Source organism: Anopheles merus, chromosome 3R (genome assembly GCF_017562075.2).
Source record: "Anopheles merus strain MAF chromosome 3R, AmerM5.1, whole genome shotgun sequence".
Taxonomy (NCBI): Eukaryota; Metazoa; Arthropoda; class Insecta; order Diptera; family Culicidae; genus Anopheles; species Anopheles merus.
The window spans coordinates 21,012,433-21,037,650 of record NC_054084.1 but is presented as its reverse complement, the minus strand read 5'-3'; the positions used below and the strand labels follow the sequence as shown (position 1 = coordinate 21,037,650).

Here is a 25,218-nt window from a genome sequence, read left to right as displayed (position 1 = left end):
GACAATGCGGGAAGGCTGGGGACGTTAATAGCGGGGAACGATTTTGATAATACACCAAAGCCACTTCGAGCGTTAGCGTTGTCCTAATTTTCTGAAGGTGTGTATTGGTGTATCGACGTGTACATCAAGATGCCACATTTGACCTCTTTCGAGGAGGTTTATTTAGCTTCACTCACTTTGCTTCTATGTTACGATGTCCTTAGATTGATTGATGATGTGTTACTACCACTGTTTTGGATTTATCGCGAAGTATGTTAGGAAAAATCGATCATCGGGGTGTTTTGGAGCTCCCGCGTTTAAAAAAACAAAACCTAGAGAGAACTTTCTTTTATTTGCGAAAATATGAATGGAAATTTACAACTAATGCAATATTGTATGCGTAATCCTTTGCTAGCTCTTCATGTATTTATATTAAACTAATATTGTATCGCTCTTGCCCTTCGCGAACTGTTACAATCCACCAAAGGAGCGTTAACCGCTTTAGCAATGGTGATGAGCTGGCGCCAGGCGCAAATTGCATTATCAAACGCAGCAAATCTCGCGGACAAAGACCGTGTCAGGAAACCGTTTTGCTGCACGTTGTTGCAGCAACCGGTCGAGCGAAATTGTTAGCCCGGGCGCAATGAACGTTAGAACGTAAATAAATAAATAACTATCACTGCTGGGGCGGAGTAGGAGGAACAGGCGGAAAGCGGACCGTTTTGCATGCGATAGTGCACAACCTAATGCAATCCCGCTCGGGGTACCCCTTTCCTTCTCTCCTTTGGGTTAGGTTGCGACAGACGAGAGTGATGTATAAATACAAACAACATGTAAATATGCATCATTTGAATATCATACTTTCATCCATCCTTCATCCATTTCCCGGGTCAGTGCTTGTTGCCGCGAAACACCACCGTTCTGCAACATTCAATTTTCTCTGACCGGCAGCGGGAGGCGGGAGCGGCAAGAGTTGCAAAGCTGGATCGTGCAGCAAAGTCAAACCGTAGTCCCACTGGATGTGTCGGAGCAGTTGTCGGGTTCTTTGTCTCGGGGCTGGTGCGCGATGATTTGTTTCTTTGGCACCTTTTATGGGTTTCCTAAAGCAAAACGGAACGGGCAAAGCAAAGCGGCGGCTATATGAGTGTAACAATCTTCAACGGGTTGTTCTTGTTGGGTCGTGACAGTGTGTACTGTCGTAAAAAGCATCTCCCAAGCTTTCATATCAACCCAACAAAGCATAGATATCGGGTTGGAAAGTTGATGGGGAAGATGCGACACTTCTTCAAATATTGAGCCACATTGACGTGTGTTTATGCGACAGAGATGGCACTTTGGTGCAGCGTTCGTATTCGGGATTTTGTTCCGATGCACTTCTCCGAGGGATTAGTCATAGCGGGACGTAGGAAGGTCAGAATGTTGTGTGGCTAGGGAGAGCAAATTCAGCGTTCTAGGATGCAGCATCTTTAGAAACCGCAGAAAACTATGAAATCGTTATTTTCCCATTTCCTCACTATCTACTGCACACTGCTTCCTCTGCTGTGGGTGAATATGTGCATATCTGTGAGCGTTTGTTGGTTCACTGCACTTTGCATTGCAAACGATGTATGCGCACACGGTAAATTTATTGCGCAAATGTTTGCCAACGCTTTAAGGGAAGCTTTTTCTCGTCCTCTCGTACGCGGTGCTGGTGTATGGAATCTATTCCATGGTTGATTGTCGTATCACGTACGGAAATCATATTTTGATTTATCAAATTTCCTTCAGAATTGTGGAGCAGTGAATAAGATGGTTCACTATAAAGAAATTCAAACCTGATGAGGTTCAAAAAAGTCATTCATGATTTTGGGATGTCTGAAATCTTATTTATTGAATTAAGCCGCTAGACAGGACTTTCACCAATCGCCATCGCTATCGAGTAACTCGGATTGAAATCTTTATTTTTTATGTTCAAAAATCTTACATTCTATTAGATTTTTCCCCTAAAGATTGATCTATCTTCGGATTTTATTATTTATTCATCTTGCACAGTCTTTGCGTTCGACAGTCTTTGCTGCTATCAATAACATGATGAATCGTTTAAATTTGTCGATGACATAAACCGTAGCTTCGAAGCACGGGAGAAACCGAAACGTCACAAACGTCGAAGACTCACCAACAAGCTCGCTAACCCTCCTCTAAGCTACCACCGTATGCCCTTCGCGTTTCAGACGCCTCTTCCTTCTTCTCATTGTCCCAAATCCACTCGCTTCACGTTTAGATCCAGTTTACGTTTGCGTTACATTTTGCGTTTACCCTTCGCCTCTTCCCATCGGCGAGTCTAGGCATCCTAGCGCGGTAATCATCGTCGCAAGTGGGTGTGACATTCCACGGAATATATTTCTCGAAATCAATAAAGACACAAAATCATCTCCCGGCCATCATGTTCGAGAAGCGGGCAGGAGAAGCGAGGGCATAAACCCCAGATGCAGCAACTCCAAAGTGCGCTAGTGCTTGCGAGTGAGGAAAACAAAAAATGGCACACCATTAATCATAATTCAATGTTTTGATGTGTACCGTGCGCGGGAGGAAATGCGAGTGTGGGTGTGGGTGGTCAAATGGATAGAACAACTCTGCTCTGCTGCACGATCTTCGTTCGGGTTTTTTTCTGTCTTTGACGGATTCGATCCGCATGAAAACAATATTTTTGCTGTAGGTTGCCTTCACCGAGATGTCTCCAATCGGCTGGAAATGTGTGTTTATGTTGCTTCACTCAGGTTCGGCTTGTTCTTTTTGTAATATTTGTTTCCTCTTCAATAACTTGTGATATAGACAACTGTCATCTTACTGACGCCGTTGAAGGGGCCAACGCTCCCACTTCGATAGCAACGGTTACGTAAGCAATGACGATAATGCGCCGCAGTATCATAGGGCCAACAGTACAGTTGATTCCGCTTTTTTTGTCTTGACAGTTTGAGAAGTTGAGTGCTTTATTGTCTGTGTACAGTTTAAAATGGGAATGATAAAAAATCCACTTAGGACGAATTATTAAACGTTTAACCCTCTCCAAATGCGTTCATAAGTATTTTTATTTCCGACGCAATCTCAAACGATCTCCCTTGTTTATCGTTGATTTGCCGCTATTTTTCCTTTATTAACAAATTCAGTTTCTCCGTATAGGGATCTACTGTGAAGTCCACGCTTCCGTAGTCTATTTAGCATCTTTGTTTTCCTGCTTCACGATCCATCGAAAACCCTCACGCTCAGATGGCAATGACCAGTAATAGCTGAAGGGATTGAGCCCAACCCGCCTGCCTGCCCAGACGCGTAAAGCTAAAGGAAGCGGACAGTTGCTCGGGAGTGAGTTCGATTTGCATATTAATTGAAAATTTACTCACCTCAGTTGGACTTCTGGTACCGGCTGTTCCCTGGGTACAATATGCAACACCTCGGGTCGATTGCATACTCGACATATCGGTTCGGCAAAGCCTATCCAATACCGTTTTTTTCCCACCGTACATGTTTGGGTGTTTATGTCCAATGGAGTTTGAGCAGACCAATTAGTATACTATTTGCAATTCTCATTAGTTGATAGTTTGTTTCTGTTTATTTGTAGAGTATCACTGACAGCACATTGAGGTAAAAGTAGACTTAATAATCGTTTGTAAGATGTTTTCAAAGGTACGTTAGGATGTTCTAATTTCCATTAGTGAACTATAAAATTTAACCAAATTAAAATGTATCAAACTTATCAAACATTCGAAGAAAAGCTATTTTAAACAATTTTCTCTATTGATCAATGCTCCAACCGTAAACATTGGATCATCCTTTCTTCACATGCACACATTCAAACACCTTTTTAACACCTTTTGCTCAGGTGGCAGATGTTGGCGATATTGGAGGACCGAACGCTCGATTTGAATATAATAAACCGGGCCCGAAATTACCTCCACAATCTTATCCCGATCAGTCGGTAACATTATTCACGGTATCTTTCCGCCTCCCCCTCGTCGAATGGCGACGTTCGCTCGCATCGTCCTGCTTGGGGCTAACATCATCTGCCCCGAAACATGACCAAGCAGAAACCATCACGAAGCACCTCTACCAACTCACTGGACACGATCAAATAAACAAAATACGAAGAAGGGAGAGAGAGAGAGAGAGAGAGAGAGAGAGAGAGAGAGAGAGAGATTGTACACTCGATACTTGTTTTAAAAACAAGCAAGCGAGATGAAAAATGAACGAAACCCGCAATAGTAAAAAAACACATTAAAGAAAGGGCACAAGTACACAGAAAATGGCTAAATTTTTGGAGTTCACCATCCGTCAGACGAAAGATGGTGAAACCGTTTCAGTTCGCTGGTCCTTTCCTTGCCGGTGCTCGTTCCGAGAGACCGTTTCGAAATCCCCGTCCAGTCTAGTCAACACCAGGGGCAATATCAGGCAAAATAGGTTGCCTCATTCCCCCCCAGCCCCTCGCACAAGCTGTGGGACGGTGCTGTGTCAGGCACAAACTGTACCGAACTCTGAAGAAAAAAGGGTTTCGCTACGCGTTCGGTCATCAAATTTAATTAAAATTACATCCAAACCGTTGCCGGGCTTCCCCACGTTGCCCTAAATGACTTTGTAGCTGCGCCGTGTGTGTATGTTATCAGAGTAAGAAGGAAAGAGAAATATCAGTTAAGAGGAGGAGGGGGGGAGACACAGTTGCGTGGGAGGAGCGCGATAGATTTGGATCTTTTTCGGAGGGAACAATGGGCACATAAAAAAAAACCTCCGCTTTATTTGGTGGGCCCTTAACGCACCTTTTGGGAGTTGGAAAGTGCTGGAGAGGGTGTAGAGTACATTCAAATTTTTGCGTAGCTCCTCCGATGGCTATCCAATAGAGTCGGGCACTTGTGAGTGAGAGCTCGCGGGTGCAACCTTTCGCCTCCTAATGCCCTCCCCAAGCATTGGCGGGCCTGTCACACTGCTTTTTGTGGGGGACAGTAAAACTTTTAACCGGAGACGATGGCGGCGGTCACGGGAGGAAGGAAGAAAACATCGCGAGCAGCGAGAACTTGTCACGTTTTCATTTTTAATGTTATTACCTTGCCTCGGATCGGTTAATTTCTCACCCGTCGCGACCGATAAGAACGCTCATTTTTTCTTGTTGTTCAAGACGCGTTGCGTAAAGTGTAGCGCAAAATGTCGTGCCGAATGATGCCTTTCCTTATTAAAGAGATAAATAAGGAATAAAAATGCGATAGAAGAGGACGTTTTGCTTCCCAGGAGTTTGAAACACACCGTGATAGTAACACGACTTTTGCCTCCGAACCATGCCAACGATCGTACCCGATAAAGAGATCTCCCACCTCCTACCCTATCGGCATTAATTAATTGCTCTCGATTCATTAAGTGCTCCTCCATCGCGGGTCATCACGTGGTGATGGTGGAAAACAGAGCTGTTAAAACCTACCTCGATCGTGTGCAAACCCTCACGGTGGCGACCCTCGGTTCAGCTCCTTCCGAAATGCGTTCATCAAAGATAAATATGAGTTGTCACGAGCGCTCTATTGGGACCATCGATCGTTTCGCCAAGGCGCACGGCGCGATGCTATTTTAAAAATCGATCCTACCAACGGCATCCGCTTTTGCGACAAACTTAACGATACATGGAGACGAGATCCTCCCTCGCGTCGAGCGGGTATGATTTACGTGCCGGCGATGATCTAGATTCGTGTGTGAGAGCGAGGTGCCTTAGCTATTAAGAAGCAATGCTACGTGGCGCACTGCAACTGCACCTAAGATCAAGAAGCAGGGCATCGTTGTGCGTCGCGTGTGAGTGGATGGTCAAAAATAAATGACTGTAACGCATTTTGAATCGTTCACCTTCGTTGGTAGCTGTGGAAATGAATTGGAAAGGGTTGCAGGATGACTCCGGTACGATCGGTTAGCTTAAATATCGCTTAACTAGATCTTCAGAATTTCGCTTCCCTCCTCATTACGCGACTTCTATCGGTAAGAGGCGCCATTTTTCATTCAGAACCCATCCCATTCATTCCTCCAGGCGTTTTGGCAACGCATTAATGGGGTAAAGATCCGCTGCTAGAGTGCGGGAGGTCCCGCACAGTTTGAAAATTATAGTTTATTTACCATCTCGAATCACTTACATCCACCCTCACGGACACTCGTCTGCGCTGATTGCTCCAAAATGTATCACACAAATCTCGATGCTCACAGATCAACCAGGGATCGCGTACGGCAGGAGTATGGGGAGGTGAAAATACGATTTTCTATTAACAATCAATCACTGTTCTGATCCACATAGGCCACACCGGTACATCGTGCATATATTCACTTCCACCGAACGGCGATTTATCATGTGTTTCTTCTTCTGGTTGGAACTTTTTTAAACGGGAATGTAACATTATAGACGAGTCGGATGAGCAGCGCTCTGTCAAATGTAGTCAGTGCAACGCCCCTTCTAAACGCCCACATCGGGTGCCCATATGTGTGCCGGTCGCGAGCTTGTAGGGTGTGAGCGGAATCCATCATTCGGAGTATGAAATGTGAACTCGTTTTTCTTGGGAAGGAATAACTTTTCCGGTACACACATTCGGCGCGCGTAAACCGTTTACCTTCGCCTGTGGGTTCTTCGCGAACGTTAGGTCGGTTTATTTGATTAGCTAGCCCCGCGGAAGCAGCGCCGTTCGTAATGGTGATGGGAGGAAGTGTGGTCTTCCGAGAGATCGATGCTACTCCCACGCGCTGTTTGATCGACCGTGTATAAGGCCGAGTTTGAAGAATCGGTGATAAAGCGTAGAAAGTTTGAGGGTGGCGATTAAGATGGTGGTGGTTAAGGAAGTTTTTGGAAGAGTTAAGGATGAACGCAAAATTGTTGTCAGTTCATTGCCCCATTTAAGCATTTGTCATAAAATAAAGTTTCTCGGATCGAGTGGATGTAAACTTTTGAAGATTATTGGATTTTGAGTATGTTTGTGTTGGGATAGTTCAGAGTTTTTTGATTAGATACTAAGTTCAAGGAGCATTCTTGTCATACGTCTAGGGATCAGTTTTTAAACAAATCCGATTCGAAGGGCCAGCATTTGTATGACGCACCAATAAATAGATAATATTCAGTTTTAGCCTTCAAATGAAAAGATAACGTTTTCACCTAGAATTTATAGTCATACGTAAATAGTTAAAAGCTAAAATTATCTTGCCTTGTGTTCTAGCTTTTCGAGCGTAGTATTAAAGATTTGAAACCGATTTCCTTAATCTGATATCCGCAATAGTATCGCATCTTAAACAGCTTAACATTCAGTCGAATTGTCACAACCCCAAAGGTTCCCTTTTCTGGATACTATTCTCAGAATATCTTCCAGAGCCATCTTCCACATCCTCAGCGGGGCTTTAAAACCGAGAGTGTAATGCCATAACAGCAGACTGTGTGCTTTAGTGCTCTGGTACGCGCTCCCTAATAATCGGCCAAATGGCAGAGTGTCCCGAAGTGTACGTATGTGTATGTGGATTGCTTTCATTTCGCCCACTGAGCCGCCGTCTGCTGTAGCCTCCACCAGCGAACGCACACCATGAACACACTCGGTGCGTTTATCACAATTTATTGGCACTCTAATTGGCACTAATTCATATGTTTTTATCGCTTCAGTCATTTTTAAGCTGACGCCGACCTCTTTTCCACCGAGAACGGGTAACTCCGGCCGTCCGGCGTCGTGTGGTGGAGAGCAGGAAAAGTTGTGCATCGTCTAGTATCGGGGTGCAATCGACCGTCAACAGTGCGCTGTGCGCGTTTGCCTCGTCGCAAACGGTTGGCACGAGGTTGACGGGGGCTCCCATAAGTGCAATTACAGAAACTACCACCACAAGCCATGGCTAGAACGGCGCGCTATTAGACCCGCTAAGTAGTAGTGCCCAACCGGTACAACCGCTGCATCGAGCGCTGCAGTTCATCCCTTGCGTAGGCGGTCGCTGATGGCGACGAACGTACGCAAAATGTCGCCACAACGCCACCAATGAGCCACAACACCACACACACGCATACAAGAACTCGGTTGGTTTGGTTGGTGGAAGTATATTGCCGAGGATTCTCGGCGTTCGTTACGAACCTCAACTGCAACACCCACTGCGCCTGCCTTTACTCCATCTAAGTTGTTTCTTTTTGGTGTCTTTGCTGTGCGGTGTATGTGCTGGCTTTAATTTAATCTTGGCTTCGTTTCGATATCAAAACACGGGAATCGAAGGGAGCAACCGTAGGGAACACGGTGGAGGATGGCCATATGCTTCAGCATTTTTATGCGTTCAAGCGATAAAGCGAGGAGACACTGTCCGCGAGTGCGAGCGCGTGTACGGATTTATGGAAATGGAAACAACGGCCAACAAAAGGCGCAGGGAAACCTGAAAACGGACCTGCGGGGGAGTGTAGTTTCGCAGTAAGCACGGCTGCGGAGACTGCTGCAACTGCTTACCTTTCGCGCCGGTACCGAAGCTTATCGGTGCCGTCGAGATCTAGGACGATTTTTCACGGCAATCCAATCACGAGCGTCGTTTTGCCCCGAAGTGGCAGGGAAGAGAATGAAAATGAGCGTCCCCAGCGGAGGAGAGTTATATTTGCATGATCATCCCAGTATGGCAATAGTGGGTTATTTTGTGGAACCAGGTTCATCCCCACTCGGGCCGCCTTCCTTCTTTCTTCATCGGAGCGGCCCATCACGACAGTGCGATCGTGCGCGAGCGTTTTGAGCGATAAATTAAACATATTTGCATATAAACAAGAAATCACTTCTTGTTGTCCCTTTTCCCCCCCCGTTGGCGGGATGATGGTTACAGCTGGTTAGGGGTATAGTCAGCGGAGAGGAGCTTCTGGCGCTCGCTATCAGCGATGGACGAAAATGTTTCATTTACGGTGAGTCATGATAGCGGCGGCAAGCAACGTGGAGCATTTTGTGCTTGGAGCGAAATGAGATCGTGCGCTTAAGTAAATAGAGCCATATATTTTTAGAGAGATTTCAACGTTAATTGCTTTCTGCATGGAGACGTCATTTGCGCTACCGCTATTTGAGGAAAGCGTTTGCAGAACGCTGTGGCGTTTAACTCCATTTATAGAGTTAAATATTTAAATGCCATGTGGAGGGAATTTGAAGAGTAAATAATTTTGAATAACATATCAGTTTTTGATATTCCATCTGGGATTGGTTTACTTTGCTGTACTAGATATTAGTAACTATTTTTGCTAAGCTTGGTTGTATTTGGTCTTAAGAATACTGCAACAAAATAGCGAGTGGTATGCGTTTTGCTATTGATAGACAACTAGCGCATACGTGTCGTTGGCAAGAGCATCGTTAAATCTCGATAGAGCTACATCAACAAGCATAATCACCGAGGCGCGTACGAGTTTGTTTTGCTATCAAACCCGATTAGAGAAACCGTTTTACTGCACACACTCCCAGCCATTTAACCATCTGCAGCTGGGTCGTTCGTTTACTTCGATACCGTATCCGTTTGCTATTGCACAATCACTTGTGAGTGTGCAATTTGTGCAAGAAGAAAAGCTATTTTCATTTCACACAACCGAATTAGCTTATCGATAACAGCGTTGCTGCAAGCGGCCTCGAAGCCGAAGTTGCCAGTGGCAAGAATCGAACGAATCGTATGGGTGTGCCGTACAAAACTACTGCAGCCTCCTACAGTCCTTCCTCCGCTCTGCCCAACAACCAAGATGATAAATCGATGTCACATTCTTCACTTATTTTGCTGCAGCTTCACCACCACCGCCGCCGCCTCCGCCGAGGCCGAAATGCCTGAAGACGCGTTTGCAATTTCAAAGGCCACAGTATAGAAGATTGCAGTTGTCTGATTTATCGAACCGGTGGGGTTGGATGCGGTCGGTTGAAATGTGGCAACTGGCACACTGATAGTGTAGTGTGCTTGCAACGATGCTATTTTTAATCCTTTTCCCTACTCTCCCTATAAGCCTATGCCCTTGCTAGCGCTTGGTCTGTTTTATCTTTGCTGTTCAGTTTTTCCTTGTCAGATACAATCATCGTGAGCTTCTTTATCAACTGCTGTATGTGTGTGTATGTATGTATCTACTACCAGCGATGGCGCAGTACGGCTAATGGGGCACTTTTTTTAGCACCATTCGCCGTTTAGAATCGCTGCAAATGCGACACAATGTACACGCTGCACACGTCCGAACATGGTGCAGAAATTGAGAAATGTTCTGTAATATTTGTGTGTCCCCTTGCAACCGTTCCCTGTACGCTATAACCCCTGAAGCAATAGGAAGCGGCAATAGTTTCTGAGGACGAATGTTGTTGTTGCTCGCGTTCCATCTTCCATCGTGTGGAAAATCACATTTAACAGCTTTTCGCGTGGTGAGCTGTCCCGTGGTCGGTCACCGAGTTTTGCGAGTTTGCTGCGCAAGTACGTTCGCGGATGCAGTATGGGGATGCACCCGGTCAATTGTAGAGCAGCGACCGGGCAATCAAAGCATCATCGTTTCGATCATCGGACCGATTCGAATCCGATCCAATTGGACCGAATGGCCCCCGAGAGCACTCTTCCCTGACTGTGTGCGATAAGCGAATAAAGTGCAGCCGCTAGCGGGCGGCGCTGCATTTGCCGTTTCCGTGCGCTAGAAGAAAGGGGGGACATGATTGACGCGCAGTGACCCAGATATCGAGAAGGTTGTTTTTTGTTTGTTTGGTTGATTTAATTGTAGCACGGGTCACGAATCGAAGTGGGAGAGCAAAATGTTTCATGCTGAAATTGGCGAATGTATCTCGGGTGATAAGCAGACGTTTGAGTCTTGTTAACAGTAGAAAATGATATGGTAGTTTTGTGCTTTATGATTCTTTGGATTTGATACATTGTTGCAGATGTGTTTTCAAGATCAAATCTACTCCAAGTTTTGAATTGTAATATTATTTCAATGAATCCCTCAATCGAGAGTCATTTGAGTCAACAATTGAGTTCTGATTCTGAATAAGAATCACGGTTAAGAATATGTTATTATAGTTTTAAATCCAAATATTTTAGTTCTTCGAAGCTCCATGCACCCTAGAAGATGGTTACTTATCTAGCAAATTTCATGACTTGATTAATTTTGATGATGATTCATAAAAATTTCCCCAGAGCTTAAACATCAATCCAAACTATTTATTGAGGATACAAGCAGGCTTCCTATACTTTTTGAAAAAAATGTCCTATGTTCCTTTAGTGTCCCAGGAATTAGTATTTTTATTTTTTGTTAATCAAACGAATTCTCTCAAAATTGGTTTATTTGTAACTGTGAGAGATGTAAAATTAATATTGGGCCAACAACATTTTTATATAACATTGTGTTGCATTACAATAGCACTTATTGAAGATAACCAAAGCCATTTCAAACCTAACCAGATTTGTGTTGCTTCAAAGAGTGTCTATTTTTAAAAAGATGAAACACATGATCCCGCATCCGAGACGTACTTCTCATTCTAATTATTTCCACTTCGACACGACCTTTCCCGACATCTGGGGCGGGGTGGCAAGATGCAATACAAACGCAAAAAAACGTAAAAAAGAACGCATATTCCGCACGCCAAATGGTCCGCACGAAGTTCTCTATCAGATTGCAAAATAAAGCGAAAAAAACCCCTCCTGTACGTTTTTCCCCGGTCGGTAGCCCAGGCGTCATAGCCGACAGTGTGCGCCTGCGAAAAGATCAGCGGCCGAGTAATATGTTCATTATCAAACGGTCCAAATCTCATTTGCTACCTACCATGCGTGTTGTGCGCCGCAGGTCACAAGTGGGAAACGGGGGCCCGCTGTGTTGCATCGCACACCGAGCAAAAGATTTTTCCGACCAGCAGTCAAAGTCCCCCGCCGATCGTAATCAACGCCAAAGCCACCGCCATGCACTGGGGGCATAGAGGATGAGGGCCGCGCGGGGAGGGTAGCACGGGGAGTTACTGGTGCATCGTGCAAGTCAGGCCGAACGAAAGAACGGTGTCGTCGTCGTCCATTGCCGGGGCCTGATAAATTGCAATCCAGATGTTTTTAATCTATTTAAAGAATATTTTATTTCACTTCCTTTCACGGTTGCTCGGTTCTTGCTGCACAGGGGGTTGGAAGAAAGCCGGGATGGTGCTGATGGGGGGGGGGGGGGGGGCAGCACCGCGAGAGGCTTGTGATGAGAAGTGCTCAGCGGCAGCTTCCTGGGTTCTGTGCGTCTGATATCATTCCGTGCACATCGCACAACGGGTACATTTGCATCCGGTCGTATCTTTACCATTCTTGGTGGTCTTCGGACCGGATCTTCACCGCAGCGAAGCTGCATTATCAGCTGCATCGGGCTGTAGAAGGTACAGATTCACTGTACAAAATGGAAGCGCAAAGATATCAGGTGCTCTTGTCTCGTGTTGTTACCGGCCCCTGAAGAGTTCTGCAGAGTTCCATGCAGTTGCCGCACCAACTTATTGGAGAACAGAGAAGAGCCGCAGTGCCCATCGATTCTTTGAATGCTCCAAAGGTCCCTGGTGCTGTAAAGTGCATCTGTAAAGATCAGAGTTTGAACACACACACACGGAAAGAGAAACGCACACCATACGCCGGTAATGTGTCAAGAACATCCGGTAGCGGGGAAAAATACATTGCACCGCGTGAGTGGTGCAACGGCGTCTCTCCCTTTGCAGGGAAAACTAGTGGAGAAGCAGCGGCAGATAAAAATATCTTCCTTTCCACTTGTCCAAACCTCTCGCTCATGGGTTTGGGTCTTTTCATGGTAGGTGGTGATGCGCTCTGGACTCTTACATGTGTGCACCATTCGGGCTGGGTCTTGTGTGCCTTTGGTGTGTGATTCGTGTTAATGATTATCTTGAGGGGGGATTTTTCAAAGACACGCTCACACAGCTACACAGGTCGCTATCGCCTTGTCAGTCATTAGCACATACTGTGCTACCGTACATGGTAACGGAGCTGCTAGGAGAACACTGCTGGAGTACCTCCGCATTTGTACGTCGTTCGATGCCTGCACCCCTACTGTGTGCAACAAAATTATTGTGCAGCTCGATACATCCTACGCACGATGACGCTATGGTACGACGAACCTGTAGCTGGTGTGTTGTCTTATCCTAGATATATATACACAACCGTTTCCAAGTAAGTCCCACCCTGGCCAAGACAAGTGCTGTGCATCTTGTTACTTCTCCCCTGCATCTTCGCGATGATCTTGCTGCCGACGCGCTATTGGAGCAACCTAGAGAACCTCAAAACCTAGACAATCTTCCCTTTTTGCTTTGTACTTATGATGAAATATTTATAAAATGACTCAACGCTGTGTGCTGTTGTGCGCCCCCACTGCTGCCGGGGAACAAAGTAGAGGGTTGCTCGGGGATAAACGATCGCGCGCGCGTTTGTGTGTGTGTGTGTAGGAGCCGGAAAACCGTCCAACTCACTTGATTCACGTACGCGGCGCGGCTCAATTCGGGGCGTATTGGTGGATATAAATTTAAATGGGCTCGAAAATGACACAATATAATCATTTCAAGAATGTCTCGAGGCACCCCCTTCCGTGGCAGTTCTGCTGCCGGCGAAGACATTGGCGATGGTGCCGGGATGGGGTGATACAGCGGCCGCGCTGAGCTTGTTAGCTGAGGCTGAAATTATTCATTCACTACACGCACTCCATTTATGGAAGTTCCAGGGTGGAGAAACAATCGGTCGAACCAGGGTTGTCATTTCGCACCGTGCGGCCCAAATTGTGTTCGTCCCTTTAACTGCTTATGGCACTCACGATCGATAGGGTAGTGATCTTGAGGTCATCGTCATTGCAGGAACAACACGGTGTGACACCATAAGTAACGGGGCTCTGGACGTTGTTTTATAGAGTCTAGAACATGAAAAAGGAAGTCTTTCTCAGGTGTTGCGTTTGCATTGTTTGTAGAAGAGAAGCACAACTCCAATGCTAAAATACACAGCTTTGATGATGATGATGATGTGGTGAATTATTGGTAGTAAAAAGCTTACCATTTAATAGCCCCGTGGAGTTGATCACGATGGCCAACAGAGGAGCACCTATTGTGCCTTCGCCTTAATTAATATTTGATAAACACCGCGCGATAGTGTGGCAGAAAGGGGAAGTATCATTGTACCAGCTTCGAAGTGCCCTTTGTTGGAGGAACATTTAAATTTGTTAAATCACCATGCAAAAACCGAGCCTTTTAGCGTCATTTCGATCGTGATCGTTAAGAACTGAAGCTGACGGGTAGGGGGATTCGTTGAACTCTTCCTTGGTGCGCAGAACAGAGGAACATCGCTTTCGCCGTCGGGTTGCCTCATTCGGTTGGCATTTTATCTGTTTCGAACGATCGGGTTGGATCAGGCCACCCCACAACCCCGTCTTGCGTGCGTTGTGTCTTTAGCATATTATCACACAATCACCACTTATCATTCGCAGCCAGTCATCATCATCGTCATCATCAGCATATCGTTTGTGTATGTGTGCGCGCGCGCGCAGGGGGTTATATGGTTTGTTACACGGTGCGGTTCTCCTTCTCCAGGAGGTTCAACGATTCTTTGGCGTTCGGTAAACTAACCCCTCATCCCACCTCTCCCACTGTCTAAAGTGGTAGAATGAATGACAAGATGGATTTTTATGCGCGCGCGGTGATTGACCGCGACGCCACGCTAAGATACGGCGCAGAATGTTCCTGCGTGCGTGAGTGTACGTGCGCGCGCACTGGTGTATGCAAATTGCCGCCATCGACATCGTATCACTACAGTGCCCGCGGGTCGGTATGGCTGTGTGGCAGGGATGATCGTGGTGTGATTTGTGCGAGCGATCGTTCGCGCTTTTGTTTGCACTCCTCCTCGAGCGAGCGCGTTGCTTCACTCGAGAGCTTACGAAAAGTTCTGCCCTCTTTTGTGTTTGCTTTACATTCAGATTTGAATGTTAATTTTTAGAAGATAATACTTAGTTGTTTTGAAATATATTTTTGAACTTGGTTATGAAATTTTTACTTCGCGCACATCTGCCAATTAGTACTCATTTTATATTTCATTCGTCCTATTTTTTTTAATAAAGTATAAATGCATCTTTTGAACAATAATGCTTACGCTGTGTATTTGAAATTGCACCGATTTCGAGACAAAAGAACGGCTGCAACTTCATTCGCAACGATCAACAAGTGTGAAGGCCCTGCAAAGGCACGGTCATATCGCTGTGATGGTTAGGACGTCGCGTTTGGGATTTTTATTACATATACGTACAAATGACGGATACAGAGATAAAGATAAACAATAAACACCGTGGCGTGATGATGATGATGATGACGATGATGATGATGTGGCCGGATCGTGTGGGCGCGCGCGTACAGTTCTTGGCAAAGCGAGAAAGGGCACACAAATTGTTTATGTCTGGCTGAGCAGCTCGTCTGGTACACACCACCAAGAGGAGGGAAGGAGAGGGGGCGATGGGGAGAAGCCCCGAGCTGTGCAACTTCGCGCCCATCATTATGGGATGCTAATCTTCCCCCAATGCATTCGCGTGCGCCAGCATTTGGTATCGATACGATCGCACATATGCATTTATTATTATTGCACATACTGTAAGCATGCTTGTTGTAAGACACAGACCTACACAGGCTGGCGCAAGGACAAAATCACGTGTGGGCGTTTTGGTGAGAGGGTGGCGGTATGGTGATTGCATTATATTTGTGTGTGTGTTTGCATATTTATTTCCCGTTTTATCAAGTCACTCACACACACACAAACATGCACACAATCGAGCAATCTGATATCGAATGTAGAAAAAAATATGCACAGGAAGTATGCTGAGAAGAAGGCAGCACAACCGCCTCGATGGCGTCAAAAACAACCAACCCCAAAACGCGTACAACGTTCGAGGGGATGGAGGAAGGGGAGGACAGATTAAGAAATGTCGTAAATCATCCGCACACACACTCACACACACAAACAGTGCAACAGCAGCAGCAGTCAAGCAAAACCTTCTTTCTGCTCTTTTTTCCGTTTGCGTCTTTCCACGCGCCTTCAAACGTTGGTCGGCTCCGTTTCGCAGGTGATGGAGCACCCCTCCTCACCTCAAGAGGTTCCTGCACGGTCGTACCACGCCGAAGTTTTCATGCCCCCGTACGCGAGCGAAAGGTGACATAAAAGCTTATCAGATTATGATGCAGGCGAGAAAACATGCTCTTTTCGCCGTCAAATCATGTCATAGGCAGAAACACACACATACGCCACTTTCTTCGCCATGCTTTTTTTTTATTACTTTGCGCGTGGAAACGAACGCGCGTGTGTGCTGTGCGTCTGAGTGTGGCGTAAAGCTTCACTTAATTTAATTTGATGTTAAAGAGCAGATTGCTTCGGTGCACAAGGTGTTGTTGTTTGCTGCGAGGATAGGAAAGATAGCTCTTACCCGGGCCTGGCAAGGTTTTCCAACCCGGCAAGAGATATTAAGGCTAAAGAGGCAAAGACAAAAGACGGCCTATAAGTTATTTATTTGCGTCTTGTGTGTGCCTTTTTTTGTGTGAAGATTTTCTGCTCTGCCAACAGGGGACAAGGAAACATCTTCACAATAAAGCGAACCGACACGTTGACAAATTGTGTCGGCCGTTCGGTGGATTAGCTATTAGGTCAAAAGTTGTACCACGGACCGTCGTCCCCGAGCAATGCCGGCAAAGTTAAAAAGGTAACTTTGTTACACGAACTACATTAAAAGATTTGCCCGTCCGTTGTTGTTTGGTCGCCGTTGTTTCGCACCATGCTTCGCGAACTAATCTTTTGCCAAACTTTTCTGATTTTCAATGCGTTCTGGTCGATCTTAATGCTCTATTTTCCTCGGTTCTTGCGTGTTTTTTTTTCTCTCTATCGCTATATTCTGTGGATTGTATTCAACCATTCCTCCTCCTCCTGAGCTTGAGCACTAATCCAGGAGCGTGAGAAGTTTTGCCTTCCGGGCGCTACCATTGACCAACATCGAACTAAGCGGACTAAATTCTGCTGCCAAACCAAAAAGCCAAAACCGGGACCCTGCTTCCCCATTCCCCATTTCTTTTAGCCTTGGTTAGTGGGTTCGTGTCCCATTGACTCCCCCCGCCAAGTGCGCATCGTATCGATTCTTGTTGGAAAATGCCACCAGTGCGAAATGTTAGAGATTGTCCAGCTTGGAGACGGAACCGGAAAAAGCGGTGGTTTGGCCCGAATGTCTGCAACTACAATGGTTCAATTTATCCTCATGCAGGGATCGGGACGGGAGCACATGTTGTGTGCACGGTTTTCAAAGCCGAGGAAGCATTCCAAAACCCTTTCCAAAACCACAGCCGAGGAGGAGGTGGAGGTGGAAGAAGGGTACCGTGTGGCTGTCCGGGGCAGGACTGAGAATAATGCGCCACGGTTAATACATTCATAAAAATCAATGATTTATGGGGATCCGGTGCTGATTTAAATATAGATTAACCGTTGCGCGAGCCTAATGCAGTGCGAGCTGTGGTCGTTGTCCTCCCCCCTTTGCTCGCCTTTACTCGTTGCCGGAGAAACCGACCACCTTCACAACCAAGCACTACAAACTGCACACAGCTACACAGTTTTCCTTCCCACACCACCAGCACAGCTCCACCGTTTTCGAAGGGAGGAAAGTTTAATCCGCTTCTGTTGTTTGGGCAATTGTGTGTGTTTTTAGGCAAGCGAATCGAACGCACTAAGACGCCGATTTGAATAAAACAAAAGATTCGGATTGTTCACGGCCCACCAGTGCCGGTCCGTGGCGTTATCGGGACAAAAATAATAAAAGCATTAGAAACAGATGAAAAAACAAAGCCCCACAAAACGGAAAACAATCCACCGTGGCCGATCACAGCAGCAAAGAAAAAGAGGGGGTTTAGGATTTACGTTAGTTTGGTGTGTGATTACCAGTTTTGGTTAATTTTGTGTTCGTTACACGATCGTCAATGCCGAGCTCAGCTCAGCACGCGCACATCTTTGGAACTACCCAGAAACTTTGGATAGCTTTATGTGAAGCTTGAGCCACAGAACGAAACACTCTGCGAGCGCATGAAAATGCTCTCCGATGGCTTTTTGAAACCCCGGAACAAATTCAAGAAGCCACCGTTCGTCGCCTACCCAACTCGCCAACTCCAATAGCGCTGCCATGTTTATGCCGTTTTGCACCTGATCTCGTGACGACGACGACGACGGCGAGCAAGATGAACAGCGGGTATTGACTGACCCGGACCACTGAAGAGAAGAGCCCGGATTCGGTTCCATTCGATTAACCCTCCGGTCGGCAGGGCGGCAGACTCGCGTTGCGTTTGGCTATCTGTTTGCCCGCTCTCAGCCCCGCTAGCAAGCTGTTGCGGCTTCCGAAAGTCGAAAAACAGATGCAGTCTCGGTGGTGGTTTTGGAGGGTCTCGTCTCTCTATCGTCGATTGAGCTTTCTTACCAATCCGTTTGTCGCACACACACACAAACACATTCGTCTTGAGGCAACAGAAGCGCCAGAACCTTTTTTTTCTCCAGCGCAAGCTGAAGCGAGTGAAGATCTTCATCCGGATCATCGTTGTGTTGGGCCGTTGAACGAACGAACGTTGACTTTTGTGTGCTGTTGCAGCAGGTGGGAACGATCCGATGCAGCGCTGCTGCTGCTTATCCACCCGGCTCGGCTCCGCTAGAAGGATAATCAAACCGCAGCTGTGTGCGGGATAAAGGAAAGCAACAACCGGGAAGCCTGTTGGGGAGGATTTTGATGCATTTTTTTCTCAATATTATTCTGATTAGTGCCGGTTAATCGGTGTCTGTTTTGTGAGTGGAACAGTCGCCTTTTTTGCTCCGTGCTTCAGCAGCGCTCCAGTTACTTCGCGCTGAACCTTATTGCCCCCGCATTTAGGCGTGTCGTTACGTTTCGTTCCGCATACAAAAAAATACACCCCCCAGCTCCCGACCATGTGCGACAGGTGCATGTATCATAAGCTTCCGTTTTGGCTCTGGTAAGTGCTGTTGTTTGCCTCTGCTCCTTCCATTCCGTGTGCGTGTGTCTGCTCAAATAAATGTCTTATTTTGACATTTCTGTATGCGTTCGATCGCCCCGAATGTTTGACGGGAAGAAAGGGCAGACAACGGCAACACGCGAAGAGCTTGTCTCTCACAGACTCATCAACTTTGTGTCCCGGCTTTGGAGGGAGTGGGAAGAGGAGTGAAGATCAACCCGGCCCAAAGGAGGAAGGCATTAAATTTCATGAGTTTCAGTTTTATGATGTCGTTCGCTCGTGATACGATTTAGCAGGGAGGTGCTTCCCGGGGCTTCTGAACTAAGGATTTTTTGGTTTGGTTTTGTTTCGTTCGGTTTTCGTTTGATTCTTGACTTCATCTGACTCATCTACCGGCTCAACCAATTCAGGCTCAGGTGTCGTTTTTTTTTCGGTATCTTCTCGCCAGAAAAAAAAGATACGTTTTGCTTTTTGGCGAAATGAAACGATAACACAAATACACGACACAGCAAAAAAAAACTTTAATAACACATTTTCACATCTCAACTAGCTCTTCCGTGTGCTAATCAGATGCTCATTTCCCGACGATTGGCTAACCAGCGGTTTTCTTTCTCTTCTTTCCCCTCTTTCCTTCGCAGGTGAGTCTGACAGGTTGGATGTTTCCTGCGCTATGCTGTACCACGGCCCGTTTTTGCACTTTTTGATTGGGCTTGGGTTGGGTGCCAGTTGGTAAAATAGCCATCAAAAAAACCGCCCCACTGCAACAAGCCGTGACGGATGGGTGGCTGTATGTGTGTGTGTGTGTGTGCACGGTGAGTTATTGCAGCCATGGGGTTTTTGGATCCATCCGGAAGCGCAGATCTCGAACGGAAGGTTAAGCTAATACATTACGTGCTAAATGGTGCAACAGCAGGCCGGGTGGGTGCAAGGTAGAGATTGTTTAAAACATTTTTATGGATGTTTTTTTAATTGGGCACGAACAATATCTTTTTGGTGGTCGATGGATCGTTGACGCCGCGCGTAATGAAGATTTCTTCCGAGTTTGTATGGCTGGAGAAATTCATACATGGGACTGTAAATCAGCTTAAACCGCGCTATAAACTGTTGCAAATTTTGAAACAACGATAAAGATGTTGCTGAAAGGTAATAAGCGGGCCCGCAGTGTTGCATTTCAATCAAAATGGTTCTCTTTTTAATTGCGGATTTAAAAAGGTTGAATGATCATTTTTATTACGAGGTTGTTAAAAAAAAAAGAAATGCTATCAACTTATACGGTAAATATATTCGTAATGCTCCAAATTCAAGTGTTTTTGATATTTTGGGCTGATCTCAAAATATAAAAATGGGAAATATTTGCTCATTTTAACAAATGTTAATCAAAATAGGTTTTAAATTTATCATTTACCTTTAAAAAATATAAAAAGACCATGTAAGAATTCAAACAGTGTTGCTATAATGAACAGATTTTGGGAAAACATCTAAGAATAAAAATAATTTTGGTAAAAAACAATTTTTTTTTGGATTTTACCCATTTATAGCAATACTTTCATGATTTAGAGCAAGGTTCTCCAAACTTTTCAGTTCGCTGGCCGCACTGCTTCACTCATAATGGCACTGAGAACCTATTTTCGTTGTCTGTAGCTAATGCGAACTTTTAAATTTCGTCGTTATAAGAAAATACTGACATAATACACAAAACTTCTATAGCTTTCAATTATTTAAGCTTCGCCTACGTCTCTTAAAAGCAACAATTATATTTTATTTTAAAAAAGTCACAATAATAAACTATTTTTTTAACCTTTACAAATTCGCCATTGGCCGCGTAATAGGCTCTCGAGTTTGGAGCTCGCGGACCATAGTTTGGAGACCCCTGATTTAGAGCATACACACTATAAGAGAAGTAGCACAACATTTTTTCAAAATATTGGATTTGTTTCCTTTATAACAATAACACATTTCATGTTTTAAACGACTTGAACGTATCCAAAAAGCAATTCACGTTAAAAGATAATAACTAAAATTCTGAAGTCTCGAAAGTCTGTATAGGCCGACATGTCCGCGTAGGACGTTAGGCCAAATAGGAGAAGAATAACTAAAATTCCTACAATTTAACGTATGCATAACATTTGAGTGCAATAAACTCCCCCCTTACTACTCGTGCGTTAACCCCAACCCGTTTCGAGACGGTGCAACAGCTTTCATTGTGACATAATTTTGCTTGTCGATTCGCACTTCTGAATTAATCATTGCCTTGCTAAATGGCAATCAGTATGTGTGCGTTCGATTTATCGCTGCAACGATTGCACATTATCATTCGGTCACACTGTCAACGGGCAGGCGTACTCCCTGTTGATATGTATTTGATTTTTCAATTTGCGCCACTGCATCCTGATTGATGCGCACGAATGAACCAGAAACGACGCGGCCGGATGCGTTACGCGGTTGTTCGAGGTGTTGCGTGTGCTGCGGTCATCGGGGTGTGCAGGCCAGGTACGGGAATATGGGCAGGGGATATGTATCCCATATGTCACGGGGAAACGCGTTCACACATCACCTACCACAACCCGACTGCATCCGTGGTTTGATCTGGAAAGAGCAGAGATTAACAGAGGTCAACAGTGTGCACAGGGGGGCTGCGCATTCTCATGCATTTGCAAATGAAATGCATTTAAAAGCGCAACTCTGTTCATCGGGGCTGTCAACGGTCAGCAGGATAGGATGGGCGGTCTGACCGATAGCGGCAGCAGCAGCAGGCTGTGGAAAGCGGGCAATCGAGAGACCAATGGAAAGATTAAGCCCATGGACTTCTCGCGCCATGATGATGGTGTCGATTTGGTGAACAATCTCGCGAACACATACCCAACTACCGGGGGCGGGGAGGGCAGTCTTTTCCAAACCCGCGCGCTTGCATATGCAATCTATCGTGCCGCAAACGGAGAAGAACAGAGTTTGTGCGATTGTGAGAGAGCGATCGAAGTTGGATGAAGGTTTATCTGATTGCTAGAACATAGGCCGGTGCTTTTTTTTGTTTTATTTATAGTGCATTCATATTCCGCACGATAGCCGCTTCCTTCGGATCATCGTCGGGTGGATGACCACGGACTGACCCGGCCGAGATAATGCAAACATGCATGAACTCATATGCGCGCCTGCACACTTCAGCGATTGCACATGGGAGGGTTATCCACATCATCTCCCAGCCAACGCTGTGTTCGGAGCGGTGTTTGCTGTGTAACCGGAGGTTGCAACGCGATATTCGATGCATACGAGACCACCTACGAGAGTGCATTTGGCGAAGAACATCTACACTGCTCTCCACCCCGACTCCGATCTCTGTTCCCAGAAGACGACGGTCCGAGATTCTGTGAATAAACTCGGAGTAATGTGTATGCGCGAGGGTGTATATGAGTATACTCTCCATATCGTACCCGTGGCTGATTGCTCGATTAAACTCTCGCGTGAAATCAGCACCGAGAGTTGCACACAGCGTTTTACGGTAGGTGTTCAATATGACTACGAGTGTTGTACTGAGGATAGCTGCTCCAGTGGCGGCAGCTACAGCAGAGCGTGTCAGTACGGGCGAGAAGTTGCGCAGTCGCCCGGGGCGCGTATCAGTGCGGTTATAAATATTCATTAATTTATATTCCATTCGCAAAGCGATTATCAATTCCCGGAAAAACGCCGGCAGAGGGAACAACCGAAGTTAGATGCCATTTGCTGTGATAGTTTATTTATCTGTAACAGCCACTTCATACCCCCTCATGGTTGATGTGCTGAGGGGCTGGATCTCCCGGGAAAGATAATAAGCAATGGGGCCAAGCACACTTCCGTTTGCGGTGTTGGTGGATAGCGATGGTTGGCGATTGTAACTAGCAGCATGTACGTACCTGGAGCGAATGAAATCATTCTCGGTTGCGATGCTCGTACACCACCACAGTTATGCGAGCTTGCGTTCGGGGAACGTTGTAAAATTACTTTTACAAAGTTGTGCCAAAACATGCACAGGTTGTGATCAAAGAGGAAATTCACAACTCCAATATACTTTTCCATGAATTCTTAATACGTATAACAGTGGGTGCCACAGAAAGTGATTAGATTACAGTATAGAATGAAGCATAGGTTATATATTTTTGATACAGTAGCATTTTAATGTTATCATTTTTTATACACATTCTTCAATTTCTTGTTGAAAATCCTCCTGCTAACAACTCAACCATTAAAACCATGCAAGTTTTTAATATTCCCAACATTCCATCCGACCTGTGTTCATGGTATAACCACATGGCACACAAAAACAGGACGCATCTCTTATCCACAGCACAGTAAACACTTGTGCATAAGAATGGCTGTGTGTGTGTGCCGACAGTGGAATGATACATGATGCTTCAGAGTTGTTTACCCTTTCGAAGCACATAGGAACCCTCGAAATATTCTGAAACTTTCTACCAACTCCTTGTTGGTGCGAAGTTCACGGACCCGGTCTTCTCGTATCGATTGACGCCCAGTGGCAGTAATGGTAGTTTTTGCGCACACACACACACACAAACCAACCAAATCCAACCAAACTGTAGCACTTGGCACTGAACCTTTCCCAATCAGTTTTACCCTAGCCACACCACTAGCGGCAGTAGTGTGTGGCTCAGGTTCCTCTGTTTTTCTTATTCCCTTTCTTGCTTGTGTGTGGACAACAATTCAAGGGCTGCCGGTTCGCTTTTCCGTGCTCTACCTTCTACTTCCGGCATCCTTTTGCCCGTTTCGTGTGATAAATATTTGACTGAGTGTGCGAGCTGTCGGGGCCAAAAAGGACATCCCAATACGGCTCAATATCACTGTGTGTTGCCTTTTTCGCGTCAGCACGACTGCTCCCTTGGCCAACACCATTCAGCGCCACAACACACATACACACTTAGAGCACGCTGTATTTTTACGACGTCTAGACGATTTAAATTTTCAGTCTGATTGGATAGCGTTGGAACCAGCAGCAACAACACGACATCGAGGAAATGGATGGAAAAAATACATTTTTTGAAGATCCTGTTTCCCCTCTTCATTCGTGCTGTGTTACACTGATTGTGCCACATTGTGTACTGCGGGGGTTTCTTTGAATGTGTGTCCTGGTGTGGCGAAAGTAAGAGTGCTTTTCTTCATCTTTTTTTTTTTTGCAACTCCATCATTTCCTGCTACTACTTACCGAAAATGAATATGATGATGACTTTTCCGTCACGCTGCTGGGACGGGGAAGCGGTTTCAGCTGTGCCGAGCGTTATCAACAATCGATTGGAAATGCTTCAATTCACATTGGAATGTGTGTTTTATGTTTTTTTCCTTCTCTCTCTCTCTCTCTCTCTCTTTTTGCCATGAAGCGATATCCTAATGTCATCTTGATTTGTACCCCTTGCGTGCCGAATCATGAAGTCATTTTCCCGGGCACAACGTATCGTTCGAAAGCGTTACGACACATTTGACAAACGAATGAGCAATCCGTTCCAAAAAGATGGGCTCCCTGCTCTGGTGGAGAGGTTTTTCGATTGATTGATTTACCGTCCGTCCTGAAGGGCTTGCAGGTTCGTCGGCATATACACAAATGACGCAAATATTACTAGAATAGAGTACTGTTACTTTCGTCGCTTCCTTCTTCTTAACGAGATGGAGCTCAGAAGCGGCACACATAGATAGAAAGGATCGCGTTCCCTTTGATTACACACATCGAAACCTCTTTGAAGGTAGCTTTGAACTAATGGAGTGATCGGGTCGCAGTCGGGTTAACTGTGCTTCATTTCGATATTACTTTTTTTACATGAGACGCTGCACGTCAACTCTTCAGGTTGGTGAATACACTTCCCAAGTCTTCCTCTCCCTCTCGCGAGTGCATGCGATGTAACAAGCGTCACTCTTCAACATCAATCCCGGTACGGCGGGTGGGTTTTCCAATCTCCTTGCGAAATGGAACCTTTGACGGTTTCGACGGATAGACAATCTCACTCTCCTAGAATCCATGAATTGTATGAATAATTGATCAGCATCCGGTTCCGCTTGTGTGACAATGTGGCTGTGGCAAGCAGCACCTCACCTCAGTTAAGATGGCGTTGCCCCGTTATTGTTCTCAAGTGTTCTTGGCTTTGGCTCTAGGCCCGTGAATATCGACTTTTGGACGAAAACACACAAACGGCACAAACGGCGGGGCTTAAATAACGGAACAGTTTCGGATGGCTGGGTGAAAGTGTCTGTGTGTGTGTGAGTATAATCCGTTTAACCAGAACTGTCTCTATGACAAAGCTGC

The 25,218-nt window shown here is 45.7% G+C and overlaps 1 protein-coding gene across 13 annotated transcripts in view; it reads left to right on the top strand.

The window, feature by feature from the left end:
* LOC121597614 (GATA zinc finger domain-containing protein 16) overlaps positions 1-25,218 on the top strand; it is a 245,487-nt gene that overhangs the window by 160,160 nt on the left and 60,109 nt on the right. The window lies entirely within an intron of this gene.